The sequence below is a fragment of the Pinus tabuliformis genome, chromosome 2_2, assembly GCF_031772625.1.
Source record: "Pinus tabuliformis cultivar Carrire ecotype Pingquan chromosome 2_2, CPIR1, whole genome shotgun sequence".
Taxonomy (NCBI): domain Eukaryota; kingdom Viridiplantae; phylum Streptophyta; class Pinopsida; order Pinales; family Pinaceae; genus Pinus; species Pinus tabuliformis.
In genome coordinates, this window is record NC_142300.1 from 569,201,491 (window position 1) to 569,224,788 (window position 23,298).

Consider the following 23,298-nt stretch of genomic DNA (forward strand, 5'->3'; position numbering starts at 1 on the left):
CAAAGAGGTGTAATTTCTCAATTATGTTCGCTAGATGTTTCCACATCAGAATCATCTATTTCTCCACATATCCAAAAAGTCTTGGACTATCATTCCAAGGTATTTGAGACTCCCAAAGGTCTCCCACCTATTCGTGATCATGATCATGCTATTCATCTAATTCCAGGAAGTGTTCCTCCAAACATCAAGTAGTACAGATATCGATATGCCCAAAAGAGTGAAATTGAACGTATGGTTGCAGAAATGCTAGAGGCTGGTATAATTCAACCTAGTCAAAGTTCTTTCTCTGCTCTAGTAGCATTTGTGCACAAGAAGGATGGATCATGGTGCATGTGTCCGGACTATAGGGAGCTCAACAAGTTCATTATTAAAGATAAGTTTCCCATAATTCCTGTCATTGATGAATTACTGGATGAATTGCATGGATCAATTTACTTCACCAAGTTGGATCTTCGTTCAGGATATCATCAAATCATAATGAAGGCTGAAGACATTCTGAAAATAGCATTTAGAACTCATGAGGGTCATTATGAATTTTTGGTCATGCCTTTTGGCCTTAGCAATGCACCTTCTACATTTCAAGGTTTAATGAATTCCATTTTCAAACCCTTCCTTAGAAAATTTGTGTTAGTATTTCTTGATGATATACTAATCTATAGCAAGTCTTCGAAGGATCATGTTGAACATGTTGACAGGGTGCTACAACTATTGGAGGAGAAACAATTATATGAAAAAAGATCCAAATGTTTCTTTGGAGTACAAGAGGTGGAATATTTGGGTCATATTGTATCTCATGAAGGAGTCAAGGTAGACCCTAGCAAAATTAAAGCCATTAAGGAGTGGAAAATCCCCACATCGATAAAGCATCTGCGAGGATTTCTCAGGTTGACAGGGTATTATCGCAAGTTCATTAAGAATTATGGGAGAAGAGCAGCACCTCTAACAACATTATTGAAGAAAGATGCATTTTCATGGACTCTAGAAGCAACAAAGGCCTTCGAACATCTTAAGGAGGCAATGTGCCAAGCACCAGTCTTAGCTACACCAGACTTCAAAAAACCTTTATTATGGAATGTGATGCTTCAGGAAATGGAATTGGTGTTGTTTTAACGCAAGATGAAAGACCCATTACTTTTGAAAGTCGTCCAATCAAGGGAAAGTTTTTACACAAAGCTATTTATGAGAAGGAAATGTTGCCAATACTACATGCACTTAAGAAATGGCGACCCTATCTAATGGGAAGACACTTCAAGGTAAAAACGGATCTTGATAGCCCCAAATACTTTTTAGAACAAAGATTATCCTTTGCAGAGCAACAAAAGTGGGTCACAAAGATGTTGGGTTATAACTTTGAAATCATCTACAAAAAAGGGAAGCAAAATGTGGTGGCAGATGCACTCTCAAGAAAGGATGAGGATTTGGAAGCATTGTTGTGCACCATTTCTATCATCCAACCAGATTGGATAAATGAAGCAAGGGATGAATGGAAGAATGATGAAGAAGTATGGGCACTTATTCAAAAGTTACAACAAGATTCTAGTACATCTGATACATTTAGCTGGAAAAATGATTCGTTATGGTACAAAGATCGCTTATATCTCTATAAGAATTCGCAACTCAAACAAAATATTATTATGGAATTGCACACTTCTCCCTTAGGAGGGCACTCAGGATTCTTAAAAACTTACCACAGGGTTAAGAAGGAATTTTTTTGGTATGGCCTTAAATTGGATATTCAAAAGTTTGTGGTAGAATGTTTGGTTTGCCAACAAAATAAAGTTGAAACAATTAAGACCCCAGGTCTATTACAACCTTTATCCATTCCAAGCCAATGTTGGGAGGAGGTTTCAATGGATTTTATCACAGGTTTACCCAAGTCTGACGGAAAGAGTGTCACCATGGTGGTAGTTGACAGACTTACCAAGTATGCACACTTTTGTGCATTATCACATCCATTTAAAGCCAATATAGTTTCTACTGCATTTATGGAAACAATTCAAAAGCTACATGGAAACCCAAAGATTATTGTAAGTGACAGAGATCCCATTTTCACTGAAAATTTTTGGACATAATTATTTTCTTGTTTTGGTACTTAGTTAGCTCATAGCTCATCTTATCATCCTCAATCTGATGGGCAAAATGAGATAGTAAACAAATGTTTGGAAGGATATCTTTGTTGCTTTGTATCTGATAAACAGACACAATGGATCAAATGGTTGCCTCTGGCTGAATGGTGGTATAACACTTCCTTCCATACAACAACAAAAATGACCCCATTTATGGCACTTTATGGATATCAGCCACCATCCATCACATCATATTTAAGAGAAAATTCTAAGGTTCAAGTAATGGAACATCACATTGAACATCAACAACAAGTCCTCCAACTCTTAAAGGATAACCTCATGTTGGAATAGAATAGAATGAAACAACAAGCAGGGTAAGATCGCAGTAAAAGCAGTTGTGATGTAGGTGATTGGGTATTCCTACTGCTACAACCATATAAACAAATGTCCCTCAAGCAAGCTAAGAATCATAATAAATTATCAGCAAAGTATTATGGTCCGTAAAAGGTGTTACAAAAGATTGGTACTATGGCATACAAATTGGAGCTTCCTGTAGCGTCTCGATTGCACCGAGTTTTCCATGTTTCATGTTTAAAGAAGGTTATAGGTGACAAGCTCCCAGTTCAAACAATATTGGCAGAACTTGACGAGGAAGGAAAACTTATATTGGAACTGGAAGTAGTCACAAAAACAAGAACTTGACAACTACGAAATCGATCAATTTCGGAGTATCTCATCAAGTGGAAGAACTTATCCGTTGAAGATTCCACATGGGAGGATGAGAATTTTATACAGAAGCATCCAGAACTACTCAAGCATTGAGGACAACACTTTTTTGAAGGAGAGGGGCATGTTAGGTCCCTATAATACTAGTGATTACCCCATTACTATTGTAGTTGTATCCCTTATTAATATTGTTGAACCCCTATTGTCCTCATTTTTTTATTGTTGTGCCCCATAGAATCCCTCCATTGTTATTTTTGTGGCTTTATATTATTATTGTTAGGTCGGCTGGGTTATATTGTGACTTCATAGACTCGTATATTAAAAAGGAGGTTTTTTCATTGAATCATCCAAGAATTGTTCATTTGTGTAATGTAAAGGAGGTTGCCCCCTTGAAGAGGCTGAATTCTAAGGCGTTGATCTCTCCTTTCTATCTTTTTGTGAGCTGGTTTCATAACAATCTTAGTTAGATCCTCACTAACATCTGTTGCCCATGCTACTATATTGAGTAGGCTCGGGAGTCCTCTGTAGTCCCACCATGATTTGTGCATTGGAGACTCATTCTCTTTCTTCTTCGCTATTTTCTCGCTTTATACCCTAGAAGCTCCTTTGTGTTGAGTTGTACTATTGGATTGCATGTTGACTATTTGCACCTTTTGGCCTTGAGCCAACTTCACATGGACTCCTGTTTAAGCCACGTTTTGACCATGTCCTCTACAAAATTGACCTTGCAATCATTTAGCCTTTGCAACTTGTCACACCCTTTTAGCCATTGAAAGAACATTCCTTTGAGTGTCATTGACCAGTTTGATCACCTTACATTGAGCATAGGAATTTTCCCCTCCCAGGAACTAGAGAATTTGCTTTTTTCTTTCCAATTTACTATAGCATTCTGTTATTACATTTTAGGCTTCATAAACATGAAAAAGACAAAAAAAAATATATCCCAAAAAGAGAGGGAATGGGACATTATTTCCATAATTGATGGCGGTGAGAGTCAGTAGTGTCGCCCTTGAACAAAGCACTCAAAAAATAAGTCTTTCCTCCATTGGGATGGGCTTTAGTTTGACTTAGGAGAGCCTTAACCTTGTTATCAAGTTAGTACTCCTATGATTGGTTACCTCTTCCAATCATATGGAGAGTTCTCTTATGCTTCCTACATGACAAACTTATACAAAGTTATCATATGCTGCCATGTAGTCACAGTTGAGTCATGATTTTTTTCAAGGGAGGTAAACCTGAGTCGACCTCTTTGCAATGTCTCTTGACCTATTTTTCAATCAGCCATTCCTAGTTGTCACAGTCATGCTCGTTATCACATCAGTTATTTGGTCCTTTGCTCATGCTGGTTTGATAAGGTCTCCAATGACTTCTTGTTGGCGGGTCTTTCTCTTATCGACTACGACAAATGGCTTTGAGAGCGGATCTATAGATGCACCTTGGACCTATTTTCATTATTAATAGGTCACCTTGTGCCCAACATCAATTAGTATCATGTTCTTTAACTGAGTGGTTTCCCTTGTGTTTGAAATCAACTTTCATTATCACACATTGGGGTTCATGTAGTACCTTGGTTTCCATTTGACCCTATTGGTGGATTCCTCGACTTTGTGTCAGCTTTCATCATTGGTTGGTTTAGAGGCTTTCTATCATGCACTAGCTACATCTTGTGTACGTCAAAAATGTACTTCAGTTGGGTTACTACATCTTTATTTGTCTGATTCTTTCCACATTATTGGCCTACGGGTTACACTCATGCTAGATTGATGAAGGATGCTTTAATGCCTTCCTTCTAGTGGATCTCTTCACATCAACTTCAATTCATTGCTTTGGGAACAAGATCTAGAGTCCATTTGGTAGTACCTTAGGGTTTGCAGTCATCAGGGGCAGACTCCTTCAATATCAACAGTGGGAAAACATCATTGTCCCCATATTGATAGATTATTCCAAGTGTTTGACTATTGCTCATTTATTCACACTTGTTAGTTTGTACTGGGTACCTTGGCTCTCATCATCATTATTGGTGAGTAGTCTCGCATTTGTTAACAGTATACATCAATGACCGGTAATCAAACAATTTATCACATTGTTGACTTCAGATCATCTATTCCCATTGTGTAGAAATTTACCTCAGTGGTCAGTGAAGACCCGGTGTTTGCATCAACATTTCTTGGTTCACTTGTCAGTTTCTCCTATTTCTACTAGTTGAAACCATCCACCTTATATGTTGCAGTTCCTTACATCGACATTCTATATGTTGGCACCTGAGATGTAGTGTAGTACCACTTATTCCGCCATTTTACTTGGTCCTTTTGGATCAGCTTTATGACTTCAGTGATCAGCTTCCTACTTCAGCATCATTGATTAGTTATTTATATGTCATATTCAGACATGTACTTATTTGGATATGATCGGATGATCCATTATGTCTTTTGAGTTCCTATATACTTATATGCATAATGGATCCACTTCTGTACTTGACATGCAGACATGATTTTCTATCTCTGAGCATGGGTATGCCTGCTTTAGATAACAGCTTCATTCTAATCTCTTTTACTGGCTTGGCAGGCTGAATTCTGGTGAACTCCTCCTTGGTCTCAGCATGAATCCTTCTATACACTTAATATATTTCATCCATCATGTACCCCTTCTGACCTCATATATTAGAGGGCATATGTTGTAGCACCATTTACCACTCTTGGTAGATCTGATGCTCTGGTTATGGCCTAGGACAACCCTTCCTTTCTAGACTTGGTCCAAAATCTAAAAAAAAATGTTTTATTTCCCATATGCTACTTTTCCCTGTGTTAAAAGCATATACACGCGGGTCAGTATATACCCAACCCGCGTATATGTTTTAAAACACTTAAAAATAATAAATCTCCTTCAATTCAAGCCGTGTTTACAGATTTTACCTATTACTCACCTACTACAGCTTGTGGCCCAACTGTTTCCCAACTGAAAATTAATTTCGAGAAGTATAAATAAACCTCCATGGGAAGCCCTACGAGAGGAGAAGAGATGAGATATTTATATTATATTTGATTGATCCTTGATCGAGTATGAAGAAATCCCTTTACCCCCTGCACTTCCCAAGCATTAGGAAACTCTTGTTTCCTCTTTTGAGATATCCTTCATCCCTCTTATGATATCCTTGTGTATATTGATGGAGGAAGATTGTTGAGGCTGGGACAGGATAGATCCGGAGGACGGTTCCGCTTGGAGCTGGAGGAAGACGTAGGTTGTAGTTTTCCACCTTTTATTTATCTTACATCAATAAATAAATGTTGTTTTGTTCCTGATATTTATCGTGTTTATGCATTGATCCATGTTGTGATTTATTTATAAATCTTATATTAATGCGTAATTGTTCATTTTCTTATATGATCTAACATATATATCATGGAAATGATTTCCATTACTGCTATTATATATTCTTTGCTTAGATAATTTACAGGTTTCAAAGGAATCGGAAGACGCAGAGGGCTTGAACCCTATGGGATCTACCCAAACATAGGATGACCAGGTAAGGACACTTCTTTCCAGTTCAATAGTTAAAGCATTTAAATTGTTTGTTTGCATATTTCTTGTTGTTGTAAGCCTCCACTCTGTTGGGGTTTTCAACCCAATGCCCTAGGGTGTTCTCACCCGCAACACAACCTTCCTTATCATTGCAATTATTTTATTTGCATCATGCCCAAATTTACAAGTTCCTCATAAGTAAAATTTTGCAATGATTCTTCAAATGAAATCCAACAAGATAAAAATTATGCATGATAGGGTAGCACATTGATTGGAACAAAAGAAAAATACAATTCTCAACAATACATATGGGAAACAACTAACTACTATTTAGGGATCACAAACTTGTATGATATCAATGGAAACCATTATCATTTCAACTACAGAATGCCAAACACTAATGCTAGAGTGACAATTGGCTAACCACCACAAGGTGATGTTTTGTATTCAAATTAAAAAGTAGACTTTGACTCATATATTTTAGAATACTATATATCCGACCAACTGACATGGGAGAATTCGAATGATAACAACGAATCTAAAATGTAAAGTTAGTGTCCTTCAATGTCATGAAGGTTTGGCATCTCCATAGATTTTAATTCATATGAACAACTGAAAAGAAACATTAGTGAATAAAAGTAGACACTCTGAAGCTCTGTTTACATAAATCTTACACTAAATACACTATACAAATAATATAAAAAGGCTCCTTAAGTGATCATATTTTGAACGAAAAATTTAGACATGCAAAAACAAGGAGGAATTAATAATAATTCCTACAAGCTTCCTAAATGAATGCAATGAAAATTTATCCACAAGTAGTGATGTACAAATTACAAACAAGTAAAAATATAGTAAAGGTTACCACCACTTGTGTGTGCTTAGATCATGTCTCTCAAATTTCCCATCAAAATGTCGAAATTGTCAAGAACAATGGTATATAGAATTCAAGTTGTCTAGATTTCTCAGTTGGCTACAGGAGTAAGGAACCTTATGACCTTCATCATACTGCATCAAAGGTATAAAAGTATGATATGAATTTTATAATTCCAACTACAACTATCGTACCATATGCGTGATTTTCAAGAATAGTATGCAAAGGAATATTATATGTTGTATGAACATAAATGATAAGTTACAAAAGAATATAACAGCTATTTTCTTATACCCATCTTGAGATGTTAAGTGAAGGGACATTGGCATACACATCGTTCTATCATGGGAACCAGAAGTTACATACAATTCATACATACACATCATTTTATCCTGTAGACTATAAATGACATACAATACTAGAAATTAGTAATTATACACAGAAAGGTCATTAAGAAACATCCAAATGTGTGCAATAGCTAATACTAAACACATTACAAACTAGTCTAGTCATGTGATCCAATGTGTATTAAAATTAATAATGAATTCAACATACATGAAAAAATCATTGTGTTATTATCATAGGTAAGGAAAAATTTTCAAGAGAATGGGTATTGAGACACGACCAATAATTCTCCTCCCAAGAAAAAACAAACTACCATCAAACTTGTTATCTAGTTGTCACCCCTGAGTTTGTGATGATTTTCCTAGTGACCATACTCCCAGATGCACTAGGGATTCCAAAGGCATAAAATTACTCAATTATAGGCTAGTCCATAGACTTTAAAGGTAAGCCACGTCCCTCCATCATGCAATGAGGGAATCTAGAGGTGAGAGCTTCAATCGTCACTCAATTCAAGGACTTTAAAGGTTTTCCTCCACCCTGAGTTTTCCATTACAGTAACTGTTATAGACATTTTTGTGCCTTGCAGCTCCAAGCATGAAATGTCCATAAACCAAGGGCTCCTAAGTCCCTAAACGTGTTGTTCTAACCCCTAAAGGAACAAGGTCAACAAATTACAGCTTCTCCCAGAAGTTCTCCACCAGAAACTGCTCAGAATAAGTCAAAACAAGATCATTTCAGCTGCTCCACTAGCTAAGTGTGTTGCATAGCACCTAAATCCACTGGCTAGGTGCGTTGCAACACACCTAAATGCACTATGAGGGTGCGTTGAGCAGGAAATGACAAATGGCAGTGTCATTCCGCGAGGTGGAGAGACAATGGAAGCTTCCAGAATCTTCTCCTATGACACTTGCCTCACTGAATTCGACGAAGGATGAGTAAGAGACCTTCAATCTCCAAGTGGAAGCAAGAACTGACAGAGAGAAGCCACTAATCAAATCATAAGCTAACTCATCCTCCTTGCATACATCTATATATGGATCCCTCATCCCAGAGATCCAGAGGCTGGAATTTTGCACATTGTAAGGAATTGTTGTTGGTTTTGAGACACATATCAGAGGATTGGGTGATCTATGCTTTGTTGGAGGTTAAGAGGGGCTTCTTTGCTGGGAGGTTGATGCTGGGTCAGGAATCATCGATTGTAACTCCTCCTGGATCTTCTTGTATATCAATAAAAACTATTTGAGTTTCTCCTCCATGCTTTTGTATCATTGATGCTTGTTACATTTGTATGGTTAACTTAAATCTGATCCTAAGTTATTTATGAATATAAATCCATATCTTTGTATAGTTTTCTTCTTCTGTGATCTTATAGGTACCTGGGGAAGCTGGGCAAGTAAGGGAGCAGGTAGCGGGAAGCTATCAAAGAGGAGAGAGATTGGATCAAAGGACTAGCGCAAGACACAGGTTGGTTCTTCCTATTCCTCTTTATTTATAGTTCATAAAGGAGATACAAAAGTAGTTTTCTCTGTTTGTTTCTAAGGCAGCTGTCACACCTTAGTGGGATAGAGCAGTTCTAAATAGACACTTTTCCCGGTAACAAAATGGCGACTCCACTGGGGACGATTGTCTAATTAGTTTGTTTGTGTATCTCTTGTTGTTTATTTCATAAACTTATAAGTAGCATTCGAACTGCATTTTCCATAACAAATGCAAAGTAGACATCTGCTGCTTCAATCCATTCACTGGATCTGTTTATGATTTGAACAGCTGATTCATAGACTATCTGATTGCCCTTGTGATAGCTCTTAGACCCTCCTTAGATCTACCCCTGATTGTGCATTACTGATTTCTTTTACTCGGCCAAAAACCAAAGACTAAACTGCAAACCGTGACCCAGAACCCGGATAGAATTCTCGTTTCTGCCCCAGCGCAGGTACTATGAAGAGATCCTGCATTTCAACGCACTTCTCGAAAGGGCAACCTGCACTGCAATGCAGTTTCTCTGTGTTACAGGTGCGCTGATCAACCTAGCCCTGTGCAGCTGAGGTTCTTGTGCTTCATTCTTTCCAGTTTTGTCTCTGAATTTTGCAGCCTGTGATCAGTATATGATTGTTTCAAACCCCTTTTCCTTACTGATATTCCACCTCATTTGTACAAAAGAATTGTAGATGTTTTTGTGTGTTTGTTGAGTCGTTTACAGTTTTCCATTGCAAAAGTAGAATAGTCGTACTGTCGTCCTTTGATTTAGATATGTCGCAAGTGTCGATTTTGATCATAGGAGAAAATTTATTTGCTATTGATGGTCGATTATGCTTTTACTATTGCCTTTGGTTTGAATTTGTGATTTTCTAGTGTCAAAACGAGTATTTATTTCAAAATCATAAAGTGTCGTAATCATCTCTACCTTTCGATTTCGAAAAGAAGCTTGTTTATGTTTGTCGCTTGAAAGCAAATTCAAATTTGTACATCAACTTTCTTTTTAGCATCAATATTAAGAAAGTGGAAAACAAATACATGCATGTGCATTTGCATATAGACAGTCTGTTTGGCTTGATTTAGGAAAGTGCATTTACAGTGTGCTATTTTCTCTTTGTGAAAAGATTGTGTCTTTCTTTTCCCCTAGTAGCTAGGATTTTCATTGCAGAAAAGAGATAAAAGTTTGTTTATCATCTTTAAATTTCATTTTAGGAATTACATCTACATCTCGTGGTGAACCCAAAAGGAAAACTTCATAAGAAAGATCAACTTAAAATAAATTCAATGAATCTAACAACGCTTTGGAACTTAATGCACAACATTTAGAGGTCTAGGCTAGAGACGTATTCCGGCGTCGTAAAGCCTGGTAACTGTTGTCCTCACTGATGGTTGGGTGATTCCTCCACTTTGAGACGATAAGTGCCAGTACGGACTTGTGCTCCCACGTACCATCGAGTATATTTTGGGAGACCCCTATAGGCTTAAATCCTTTATCCATAGGAAGCTGTGTCGGCCGCCCTACTGATCGCAATGCACTAAACACAGCATTCGGGAAGATTGACTGCCGTACCGTAAAAAGTATTCTATAGTTTTGCGATTGGTTTGGTACTCCCTCTACCTAGACCTCCAGAGCAGTCCCTTTCGTTCCTTTTCAGACTCCTTAACGGAAAAGGTCCATCTGAGCACTTGTCACTTCAGGCTCATTAAAAATCGAAGGAGACTAGAGTCATCTTTTGTTTTTTCTCGACTCTTAAAAACTGAAAAAACAAGTTGTGTCAAAGCGTCTAAAATTCATTTAATTCAGAAACATACCTTCCCTTTATTTTAGTTGATCGAGTAATCCGCAATCGTGGAAGAAAGTCAATTGAAACCCCGTCGTTCGTGGAGGCTTATGAGTCAACCGTCTTTGTCTCCGGAATCGAAACCAGTACGGACAAAGCGAACTCGTTTAACCAATTCCAAATCTCCTATCAAAGTTAGAACAAGTGTTCCAACGACATCAGAGACTCCGGTTACTCCAAACATTTCTGGAATCCCTGCCTGTATAGAAGAAGTTCAACGGCCACAGAAGGACAGTGATACTGATCCTAGTTTGAGAATAAACACTTGTGTTACCGAACCAGTTCCATCTACAACCGGTTCAGAGAGTCTTACTCTTCAAACATCTGTCGCTGCTGATTTCACACCTTCTTCGGCACCAGAAATATTTTACGGACCTGACGGTATTCCCCTTCCACCTGGTCTGATTACAATAGAAGAAATTGTAGAAGATCCTCAAACAAATACTCCAACGCACTTTGGAGTCGGGATCACTCTATATCCTTCTTCGTCAGAAGTTAGTCTACCACCAGCGGAAGCTCCTGTAGAATCGCTAGGTAGTCTTTTGGATAGACTACAAATGTCTGAACAACCATCAACATCTAGGACTATGTCATCTGGCACAACGACGACAGAACTCCCTGCTATCACTCCGACAATGTTCGCCGGTATACCATCTGTCCCAACTAGCTCTCAATAGCTAGAAGGAGCCCACTCAGGGGCTTTTTCGACAGTATGGTCCGTTCCTGTTTGTTCATCCGGAATAATATCCGGAAACTCTTATGTTGAGACTCAACAAATTGATCCATTTGGAGGTCAATTTGGGCAGTCCGGTCACCAAGGGAAAACAATTCCCTTGAGTTCTGGATTACCACCGTATGGGGGGCAGTATGCCCTTTCATTATCCCCTCCAGGAGGATATCCATACGGGAGTTCACAACAACATTCAGGTTACACTGGAATTACCTCAAGTGGTTGGGTACCTATACTACCTCAACAACCAAGAGTTGTGTATTCGATGCAACAATGGGTACCTATGTCGAACATCCCAACTACGCCAGCTATTGTGATGGTGTCGCAAGTTCAAACACTGCCTGTTGTATGCCAACCTCAGGTTTCTCAGGTTGTAATGCAATAGCCCCTTGACCCTGCGACTCAACCACAATCGCCGACTAGTGGGGCGACACAGGTCCAGATGGGTACAATTACCCCTCATCTTGGTCAAACGGTTAGTATCGCGCAACAGCACATGGCTTCACAACCATGGCTGGTGCAATACCAACAACCACAATTCCAACAAGTATACCAAGGTTCTGAGCAGCAAATCTTTGCGAACAGTGGACAACCGTATATTCAAAACGGTCAAAATCAACCATTTTACAATGGTCAAGTCCACTAACCTTACCAAACATAGCAGCATCAAATGCATTATGCCGGTATGCAAACACCAACTGCTCAAGCGATTCCATCTTATCCTGGGTATGCTTCACCTAACCTGAATCAGCAGTTACCATTCGTGGCAACCTTAGAGTTACCTGATTTAAATCGGTTAACAAACGATCCAATTGCTTATGCCCCTTGGTGGCCAGCGATTCCACATAAACTTCCATCAGATATTCCTAAATTTAATGGAAATCCGGGTGAAGATCCATCGAATCACGTGATGACCTTTCATCTATGGTGTTCATCAAACACCCTAAATGATGATTCGATAAGACTTCGCCTCTTTCAGAGGACGTTAACGGGTCCAGCGGCAAAATGGTACATTGAATTGCCTAGAGCTTCATTCGACAACTTCAGTACCTTAGCCAGAACCTTTTTAACCCATTTTCAATTACCAATAAGGTACGAAACGGGAACACAGCTTCTTACCAACTTCAAATAGACGACGACCACTCACATATCTGATCATATACATGAGTGGCGACGTCGTCGTAGGATGGTAAAAACGTATGTCCCCGATCAGCTCTTAGCTGAATGGTTTATCAAGTCATTACTGCCTTCCATCCCACCATCCCTGAATTGACGATAAAACCACTGAAGGGAGTAGTACACAAGTTGACATTTAATCCCCGCGCTAGAGCGGCACAACATTATAACATAGTGGAAGATTTGGCCCAATCGCCATCCGCTATGTCGACTCTTGAAGTACTACAAAATTGCCCATCCCAAAGGTAGGCTTTATTATCAGCCATTGGTGGGATTGACCCAAAAGATTCCAATCTTGTATCCTTCGATCATAAAGGATACGATCCTCAGTTACCAGCCCAACTAGCTTTCCTTGTTCAAGTGAAAGCCCTCAACAAAACTGTTCATCGAACAATTATTGATGAGGGGGCATCTACATGCATTATGTCGATGAGTTGCTGGAAAACTTTAGGATCTCCAACCTTGTCGCAATCTTCGACAACATTAAAAGCATTCGACGGAAGGACATATACCCCATATGGTATCCTAAATAACTTGAAAGTTGAACTAGGAGGGAAAACGGTAGAAATAGATGTTGAAGTCATCGATGGGAATCTTGATTACAACATCCTACTAGGAAGACCGTGGATATATGCCATGGCAGCTGTTGTGTCAACCTATTTTAGAAAGATTGCATTTCCCTTTCAAGGAGGGATTACAATCGTCGATCAACAAAACTTCCTCCCCAATGGTTCTCAAGTTACCGGAAGCATTCCCATGATCCATGGAAGCCCCCATTCGCTTCAGAATATCGGAGTAGGCTAAAAGATCCTATACTAATGGGAACTTTCGCTCTTCCACCTCCAATCAATCTGGAGGAAGTAGCGTCGATAGGAACCTGCAACATGATATCTTCTACAAAGATCTCAGAAAACGATATCGACATGGATCATGCAGTGGTTTTGCCCCCAAGCCCAACAAAAATATTATAGCAATCAATGTTTCTAGCATGGGAGGAAAACCCAAATCAACGCTCATCAAGCGTTTGGATAGATAGGTCTAGAGAATATGGTACTCCTTCAGATCCTTCGTCGCGAGTGCATGTCACCGACGAAGGAATTCTCCAATCAATGGTAATTGAAGGAGCACCATGGAATGATTCCCACCATCGTTCTCTTCTTCCGGATTGTGGAGAAGATACTCGAAATGACCTTTATCATCCTTCAGTCTTTGATTTTCTATCAAATACTGTAAATATGGTGGATTCTGAGTGAAACTTGTCCAACATTGAAGAGACTATAGCCATAAATATCTCGACCAAGTCAGATGTTGTAGAGAATATTTATGTTGGCAAATGTTGTTCTCCATCAGAACTGGAAATATATAACGCTCTTTTTCGCGAGTTCAGAGATGTCTTTGCTTGGTCATACAGTGAAATGCCAGGCATTAACTTGAGTATCGTTGAACACGAAATTAAGATGTATCCAGATGTCAAACCAGTACGACAACGGCTAAGACAGGTGCACCCCAAGAAAGCTGATGCCATTAAGGCAGAAGTTGAAAAACTTCTCCATGCTAGTTTCATCTACCCGGTTCCTCTAACCGATTGGGTATCGAATATTGTCCCTGTTATGAAAAAACAAGGGACAATTAGAGTGTGCGTCGATTATAGGGATGTAAACCAAGCTTGTCCAAAAGACAACTACCCTACACCCTTCATTGACCAGATAATTGATGAATGCGCCGGATGCGAAATCTTTTCATTCATGGATGGATTCTCCAGGTATAATCAAATAAATATCCACCCACAGGACCAGTCAAAGACTGCATTTATTTGTCCATGGGGCACATTCGCATATCGAAAATTACCCTTTGGTTTAAATAACGTAGGGGTGACGTTTCAGAGGGCAATGAATTGTGCCTTCCATGACATCAAAAACATCATTCAACCATACCTCGACAACCTTCCGGCTCATTCGCGAAAGCGGACTGATCATCCGCAGCATTTAAGAGCGATATTTCTACGTTGCTGACACTACAAGATACCACTCAATCCGCACAAATGTGTATTTTGCGTCAGTTCTGGTCATTTACTTGGCTTTGTAGTCTCCAAGGATGGGATTCGTCTCGACCTGTGTAAGGTCCAGGCAATCATAAATTTTCCTCCACCTTCAAATTTGCTTCAGATTCAGAAACTCCAAGGGAAAGCAAACTTTCTGAGGAGGTTCATTCCAAATTACGCCGAACTTGCTAAAGGTTATACACGTCTCTTGAAAAAGGAGGTACCCTTTGTCTGGGATCAGGTTGCGCAAGCTTCCTTTGATGCTTTAAAAGATTCCCTAATGAAAGCATCATTAATGTACACCCCTGATTATCTAAGATATTTTAACCTGTATCTCGCTGCAGCGGATACGACCATAGCAATGGTTTTAGTTCAAGAGGTCGATGGAATTGAGCATCCTATATATTATTTAAGTAAAAACTTAAATGATACAGAAAGCAAATATTCTTACGTTGAAAAACTAGCGCTTGCGGCTGTTCAAGCGATACAAAGGTTTCAACACTATGTCCTCTTTCGGAAAACTACCATTCTTTCAGATTGCAACCCCATGACTTATATATTGTCGCGACAGTTATTGGGGGGCAAATACTCAAAATGGATAGCAATCCTTCAAGAGTTTGATGTGGAATTTGTAAAATCCAAGTCAAAGAAAGCTCTAGTTTTCGCAGAATTATTGTGCGATCTCCCATCGTCGTCCAACGATGAAACATCCGAAGAATCAATCGTGGATGAAAGTTTGTTTCTGATATCTACAAGCAATGAATGGTATGGGGATATAATCATTTATCTCCAAACCCAAAAATTTAGGCCAAACACCTCCCGCTCTGAACAAAAACGTATTCGATACCAAGCAAAAGACTACATGATCGTCGGTGATACACTTTACCGTCGTGGTATCGATACAGTTCTGAGAAGGTGCCTCACCCATGAGGAGGCCAAAAAGGTCCTGAATGAGTGTTATTCAGGCGCGTGTGGGGGGCATCAATCTGGATATGCTACAGCACAAAAATTTTTACGAGCAGGATACTTCTGGCCAACAATGTTCAAAGATTGCATAACCACAGTCAGAAGTTGCCATGCTTGTGAAATTTTTGATAGCAAAACTAGAAGACCACCCGCACCTCTACAGCCAATAGTTGCTGTTGGGCCATTCGCCAAATGGGGCATCGATTTCCTGACATGTAACCCCACCTCGACCGGGGGGCATGGGTATATCATAGTCGCAGTTGACTATTATACCAAATGGGCCGATGTTATAGACATTTTTGTGCCTTACAGCATTGAGCATGAAATGTCCATAATCTAAGGGATCCAAAGTCCCTAAACATGTTGTTCCTACCCCTAGAGGAACAAGGCTAACAAACCACAGCAATTCACAGAAGTTCTCCACCAAAAACTGCTCAAAAACAAGTCAATTCAGGATCATTTCAGTGGCTACACTAGCTGTTTGCGCTGAATGTCAAAGCCAACACTGGCTACCTGCGCTGAATGTCAAAGGGAACACTAGCTACCTGCGCTGAGCGAGAGTGGACATGTGGCAAGTTCATTTCTGAAGGTGTCAAAACCCAGGAAGTTTCCAAAATGACACTTGCCTCAGGAAATTCGACTGGTGATGAGTAAGAGGTTCCAAATATCCAAGTGGAAGCAAGAACCTCCAAGTGGAATCAAGAACTGACAGAGGGAGAGGACACTAGTTAGATCTCAAGCTGACTCATCCTCTCTCCAAACATCTATATATGGATCTCTCCTCCATGAGATCTTGGGGGCTGGAATTTTGTTATTGCAAAGAATTGCTGTTGGTTTGAGATTGGAATCATTGGGTGCTTAATGCTTTGAAGGGGGTGAAGATAGGAATTCCATTTGCTGGGAAGGAGATGCTGCATTGGAGCCCTTTGGGTTGTATCTCTTCTTGAACCTTGTTATTCATCAATAAAGCTATCTCGGTTTCTCCTATATACTGATGTATCTTTGATGTATGATTGCATTAGTGTGTTTGGTTTATTTTTAATCCTGAACTAGTTATGAATGTGAATATCTGTCTTTGTGTAGTGTTCTTCTCTTGTCGCAAGTAGCTGTTCTCTTGTGATCTTGCTAGAACCTGTTGAAGCTGGGCTAGCGAGAAGGCAAGTAGCTGTTCTCTTGTGATCTCGTATGAACCCGTTGGAGCTGGACGAGCAAGAAGGCAAGTAGCTGTGAACTCCCAAAGAGAAGAGAGACCGGATCGAGGGACAAATGGAAGACACCGGTAAGTCCACTTATCTCCCTTCTTTTGCATTTCATAAAGGAAGAAACCAGAATAGTTGTCCTTGTTTGTTGCTAAGGCACTGTCACACCTTAGGTGGATAGGATCGTCCTGCATAGGCATTTTTCCCCACAACAAATTGGTGACTCCACTGGGGAGATCTGTTTAGTCATTTTATTTGTGTCTCTATCATTGTTTGTTTCATAGACTCAACAGCAACAATCGAACTGCTTCTGCTATTCTCAGATGCAAAGTAGACAGTTGCTGCTTTGATCCAATCACTGGATTTGTCTATGATCTGAACAATGGACTCACAAATGATTTGATGATCCTTTGTGATAGATCTTAGTACTCCCTCAAAGCATCCCTTTGATTGTACCTTGCTTGTTGCTTTTATTTGTCCTGAAACCGTAGATTAAATAGCAATCTGTGACCCAGAACCCAGTGAGAAACTCTAGTTTCTCCTTCAGCGCGACAGCTGTGAAGAGGTTCTGCATTTCAATGCAGGTCCCATGAAGGCTACCTGCGTTGAATGTCAAAACCCCAGTGTTGAGGTTGCGCTGATCCAGTTTGGCCTTGTGCAGCTGGGGTTCTCTGCTCTGTTTTTCCCTGTTTTGATCTCTGATTTTTGCAGCCTGTAACCAGCATAGGTACCAGTCTGATAACTCCTTTTCTCTGCTTAAATTCCGCCTCCTTTTGTACAAAAAGACTGTGAGTGTTTTTATGTGTTTGTGACATCATTTACAGTTTTCCTTTGCATGAGTGAAATAATCATCCTGTAGCCCTTGATTCAGATCTGTCGATTGTGATCTTAGAAGAGAGTTCATTGGCTGTTTGCAGTTGATTATACATTTGCTTTTGCTTACTGGTTTGAGTTTGTCTCTTTTAAGTGTCGAAACAAGTGTTCATTTCGAAAATCGTTAAGTGTTGTAATCTCTTCTACCCTCTCTAATTTCGAAAAAGTAAACTTGTTTGTATTTGTCATTTAAAAGCAAATTCAAAGTTGTACAAAAAGCTTTCTTTGTAGGCATCAATACTAAGAAAGCAGAAAACAAACACCTGCATTGTGCATTTGCATTTTGATAGTTTGCATGTTTGATTTAAGAAAAGTGCATTAGAGTGTGTTGATTGCTCTTTGAGAAAAGATGGTGTCTTTCTTTTCCCTTTGTAGCTAGGATTTTCAAAGTTGAAAAGATATAAAGCTTGCTTATCATCTTTAGACTGCATTTAGGAATTGTATCATACATCTCGTGGTGATCCAGAAAGGCAAACTTCTAAAAAGATCAACTTAAAATAAATTGAATGAACTTAACAACGCTTTGCAACATAACACACAACATAGAGGTCTAGGCTAGAGACGTGTTCCGGCGTCGTAAAGCCTGGTGACTTTCGATCTTGTTGAAGGTGGGTGATTCCTCCTGAGGGACGATAGCGCCAGTACGGATTGTGCTCCCACGTACCATCGCGTATATATTGGGAGACCCCTATAGGAATAAAACCTTTATCCTTAGGAAGCCGTGTCGGCCGCCCTACCGATCGCAATGCACTGAACACAGCATTCAGGAAGATCGACCGCCCGTACCTTAAAAAGTATTCTGCGGTTTTGGGAAAAGTTTGGCACACCCTCTGCCTAAAACTCCAGAGCAGTTCCTTTTGGCCTTTTTCAGACTCTATAACGGAAAAAGTCCATCCGAGCATTTGTCACTTCGGGCTCGTTAAAACATCGAAGGAGACTAAAGTCATCTTTAGCTTTTTCTCGACTCTTTAAAATTGAAAAAGAAAGTTGTGTCTAAATCGTCGTTAAAAATTTATTTTAAACGGAACAATCACCCTTTATTCCTGCGTTGATCTTTAGGTTGAAAAGATGGAGCCCACCAACCAAGGAATTCCCCTTGGTGGAAATCCTAGTCCCTTCTCCTCTTGGGGAGATGTTGGTGCGCCCCACATGGCCACATTGTCGCTTCCAGGACTGATAATTGGCCTACCAGTCTGGCTCTTTTCAACCAATGTTGTTCAGAACACCAATATTCCTGAACAGTCGAGTCAACAGTTAGACCAAACTAGGGTTTCCCACCAGCCTTCTACTTCATCTAATTCTTGCTCTCCTCCTTCCTCTTCGCTTGAAGGAACTGGTAAAACAAAAAACCGAGTTCCTAAGGAGAAGAAGGAAAAGAAGAAGAAAGAGAAGAAGAAGAAGGAGCCAAAGGCGACTGGGGGCAAACAAGTGTTGTCTGACAAAAATCCACACACAGCACTGACCAGGCCTAAATCGCCATGTGTCATATGCAAGGGAGACCACTTTCACAAAGATTGTCCCTGCATCCCTCGGATACTAAGGGACTGGTCTCCCCGTTTGCACAATTCGGTAGCGTCGACCTCTGATAGCCATGTTGACTGCTCACCGTCAACTAGTGGAAGTGAAGCCCCAGGACAGAGAGGGAAAGCTAGATTTCCCTGCAAACTGTGTGAAGGCGATCATGCCATCCACCGTTGTCCCTTCTTAGATGAGGCAAAAAGAGTTTTGGAAGATCGCCAAATTTTACGAGCGCAACTTCCTCCTGGATATCAAAAACTCCTGCCAAGTCCTTCACTAGTTGAGAACCCGGCTGGCCCGCTCAGGTGGTCAGCCGAAGCACCTATCATTGAAGATGAACCGTCTGAATCCATACCTGACGAAAGTCAAAAGGTTGAAACGGTAGTTGACCCGGTTTTGCCTTCAGAGGCTCTATCTTCGAATGATATCATCACAGAAGAGAATAAAGACGTCACCGTCCAAATTCTCTTCATCAACACAGACTCCGACAAACACGGGGGAAATGCACCCATTCCTTTATCGCAGGAAGGAAGTTCGTCAGAGCGATATCTGGCCGTCTATTCGGTCCCACCACCAAGCAACCTGGTTGTGTCCTTCGACTGGAACCAACTAGGCAGACGTCGCTTGCCAGCCAGCATACCATTCAGAATTATCGTTCAAATATACAGAATGGTAATGGCTGGCACTATCATTGATGAGGGGGCATCTGTGAGTATCCTTTCCTCTATTGCTTGGAAAGCGCTTGGTTCGCCAGCACTTTTGCCTGAAATGAGAAATCTATCAGGCTTTGATAAAGGAACCAGTCGACCTTTAGGGATCCTCCCCAATGTGCCCATAACATTGAAAGGGAAGACCATTCAAATGAACGTGATGGTCGTTCAAGGACCCTTGGATTATAACCTACTCCTTGGACGAGACTATATATATTGCATAGGAGCCGTCGTCTCCTCACTCTTTAGAGTAATGTGTTTTCCGCATGAAGGAAGAGTGGTCAAGCTCGTGGACCAACTTTCATTTCCCGGATCACGCATCGCAAATAGTCATGTACCATCCCTAAATGGTCTCTTCACGCAAGAAGTGTCTCAACCCATGGTCCGTCCTCCTGATGAGCACGAGTAATCCGGGAGGGTATGACTGGAACCCAGGGGGCATGCGTCCTGGTCTGCTTCGGCAGGAAAACTTTGGGTATAGGGTAGGTTTCCGCGGGAGAATATGACTAGTCTATACCCCGTCCGTGGTTGGAAGAGGGGTTGTTCTGGAATAAAATTATTTTGTCAAAGTTATGTGAGTTGGCGGGCTACGTCGCTCACCTTTGTCTATTTCGGTAGACATTGTCGAGGAAGTGTTTTGTTTGAAAGATTAACAAGACAATCTTTGGGTAACCTGAAAGAGGTAAGCCTCTCTCGTTAAAACAATTGTTTTGACGGAAAATAAGTAGAGGTAATCTTGAAATCGTACTTTATACCTGGGGGCATGCAAACCTTTTGGAGTGCAAGCAAAGAGCGGTTATTTATCTGTTTTTTGGGTTAGCCGTTTCCTAACTTGCATAAAGAAAGGATGCGGGGCATAGCTTTGTGAGATGAAGCTCCATAAAAAATAGAATCTCAATGAGACACTCTTATCATATGACTGGGTAATCGAGCAGTTTTAGCACACAGTTCATGCTCATTAAAAAATAAACGCAAGATCCAAGCAGTTTTAATGCGGACTTCATGCTCGTTAAAAAATAAACATAAGCAATGAGCAAGTGTTTCCCCCAGCGTTTAAGCACATTTTTAAAATAAAAAATGAACCTACCCGGTAAATAACCACTGTGAATGTAATTTATCAACCATTAAAGCCTTGGTCGTGTTTGCACCGTCACCTCCACTTTTCATTTGGCCGATCGTTCACCTCCAACTGATTGTTTACCCATTTTGAGGAACAGCTGCGAAGAGTGATTTCACCTAGCCATCCTCGTGACACTGCCGTGATTGGAAAATTCCAACCTGTACCTAGAATGAGCTGCTAAACCTGTTTATCACTCGTTCCTCAAAAGATGAGTCTTCTTTAAGCTCTTTTCAACTGACTCATAAAATATGAAAAGATTGCCGAGTCCTTGGCCTTCCAGCTCGTTAAAGGGATAGGAAGAGCTATCCCTCCTCTAGATTGTAATCTTTTTGGACCTGAGGGATTATTGCACAAACAAATCGAGCGCTTGTTTTATTTGGCTCGTTAAAACTATCGAAAACTCATCCCTTCTGTATTGTTTTATACTTTTTTGGACTTAAGGGATTAGATGACGAAAAAGGAACTTTGGAGTTATCTTTACGTACCTTTTCAGACTCTCTAAAAATGAAAAGGGACCGAGTTGTCTTTGTCGTTAGACTCGTTAAAATCATTAAATAGTGGCAAACTTGTCTTTAGACGAGAACGAGTTTCACTATCGCTAGGCTCATTAAAACATAGCGATGGGCTTGCCCGAAGGGCAGGTTATAGAACAAGCATATGTTATCCTCCTCAAGCTTGACAAAAATAAAGAGGTACTGGTCAGCAATGACTGGGGAAAAATTGGGAGAAACTAAAGAAAACTTTGATGGTAGCAAGTCGCTCTTGAACATGACACTTTTCCTCCGTACCACAATCGGGTTGGGTTGCTTCATTCACGGGTCACATCCATGGTCTCGCCATACCATCCATATTTGGGGTAATGCTACTGATCCATCGCATCAGTGTCGCCACATGTTCAACAGAAGTCGTTCAAAAAAGTCAACCGTGTCCCATCCACTGCCATACATTATCCTTCATCCTTTCATGACCGCCACCCTTAATCATATGTCACAGATCGTTTTCACCTCCATCAAAATCATTAGCTCCGTTCCGTGTCACTGATGTGGGATTCATTAAGGCCCTCCTTTGATGGATCGCTTCTTGTCAACATCAGCTCATTATCCAAGAAGTTGATCTAGGAACAACCCCTTCAGTACTTTGAAACTTGCATGCCTCAATGGCAAGTTTCTCACTTCCGGCGACAGGTATACATCAATGACCTTCGACCGAAAGATTTTGCGTGGTGTTCGATGCCAAGTCCTTTATTCACACCACGTGAATTGTACTGCAGTACCTTGAGGGTCATTATCATTATCGGTGATTCCTCTCGCGCTTGTTAACGGTTTACATCATTGACCGGTAATCAAGCGATGTCTTTCCATGTTCGACTTCAGAACATTTCTCACATGGATCGACTTGTACTTTGAGTGAAGATCGAACGAGTTTGAAGACCCCGGATCTAGTTTCATCCATCCGGGCTGCGATATATATTCAGGAAAGATAAAGACATCGACATGTACATCATTGCAGCAGATAATCATCCTACTCAAAGGATGATAATTTCATCAAAATTATCAGTCTATCATCAGACGATTGTCTGTTCTATGTACAGAAAAATGAATTTATAAAGCTGAGCATGGGAATGCTCGCCTCAGCTAGATCATGAAAGCAGTATGAAAAATAATGTATTGTATTGTATCTTATTACAGGTCTCCTCCCAGCATTGGATGAACTTCGGATCCCCTTGATAAAGCATTTCACCCGATAAACGGCCTCATACTTTAGGGGGCAACTGTTATAGACATTTTTGTGCCTTACAGCATTGAGCATGAAATGTCCATAATCTAAGGGATCCAAAGTCCCTAAACATGTTGTTCCTACCCCTAGAGGAACAAGGCTAACAAACCACAGCAATTCACAGAAGTTCTCCACCAGAAACTGCTCAAAAACAAGTCAATTCAGGATCATTTCAGTGGCTACACTAGCTGTTTGTGCTGAATGTCAAAGCCAACACTGGCTACCTGCACTGAATGTCAAAGGGAACACTGGCTACCTACGCTGAGTGAGAGTGGACATGTGGCAAGTTCATTTCTCAAGGTGTCAAAACCCAGGAAGTTTCCAAAATGACACTTGCCTCAG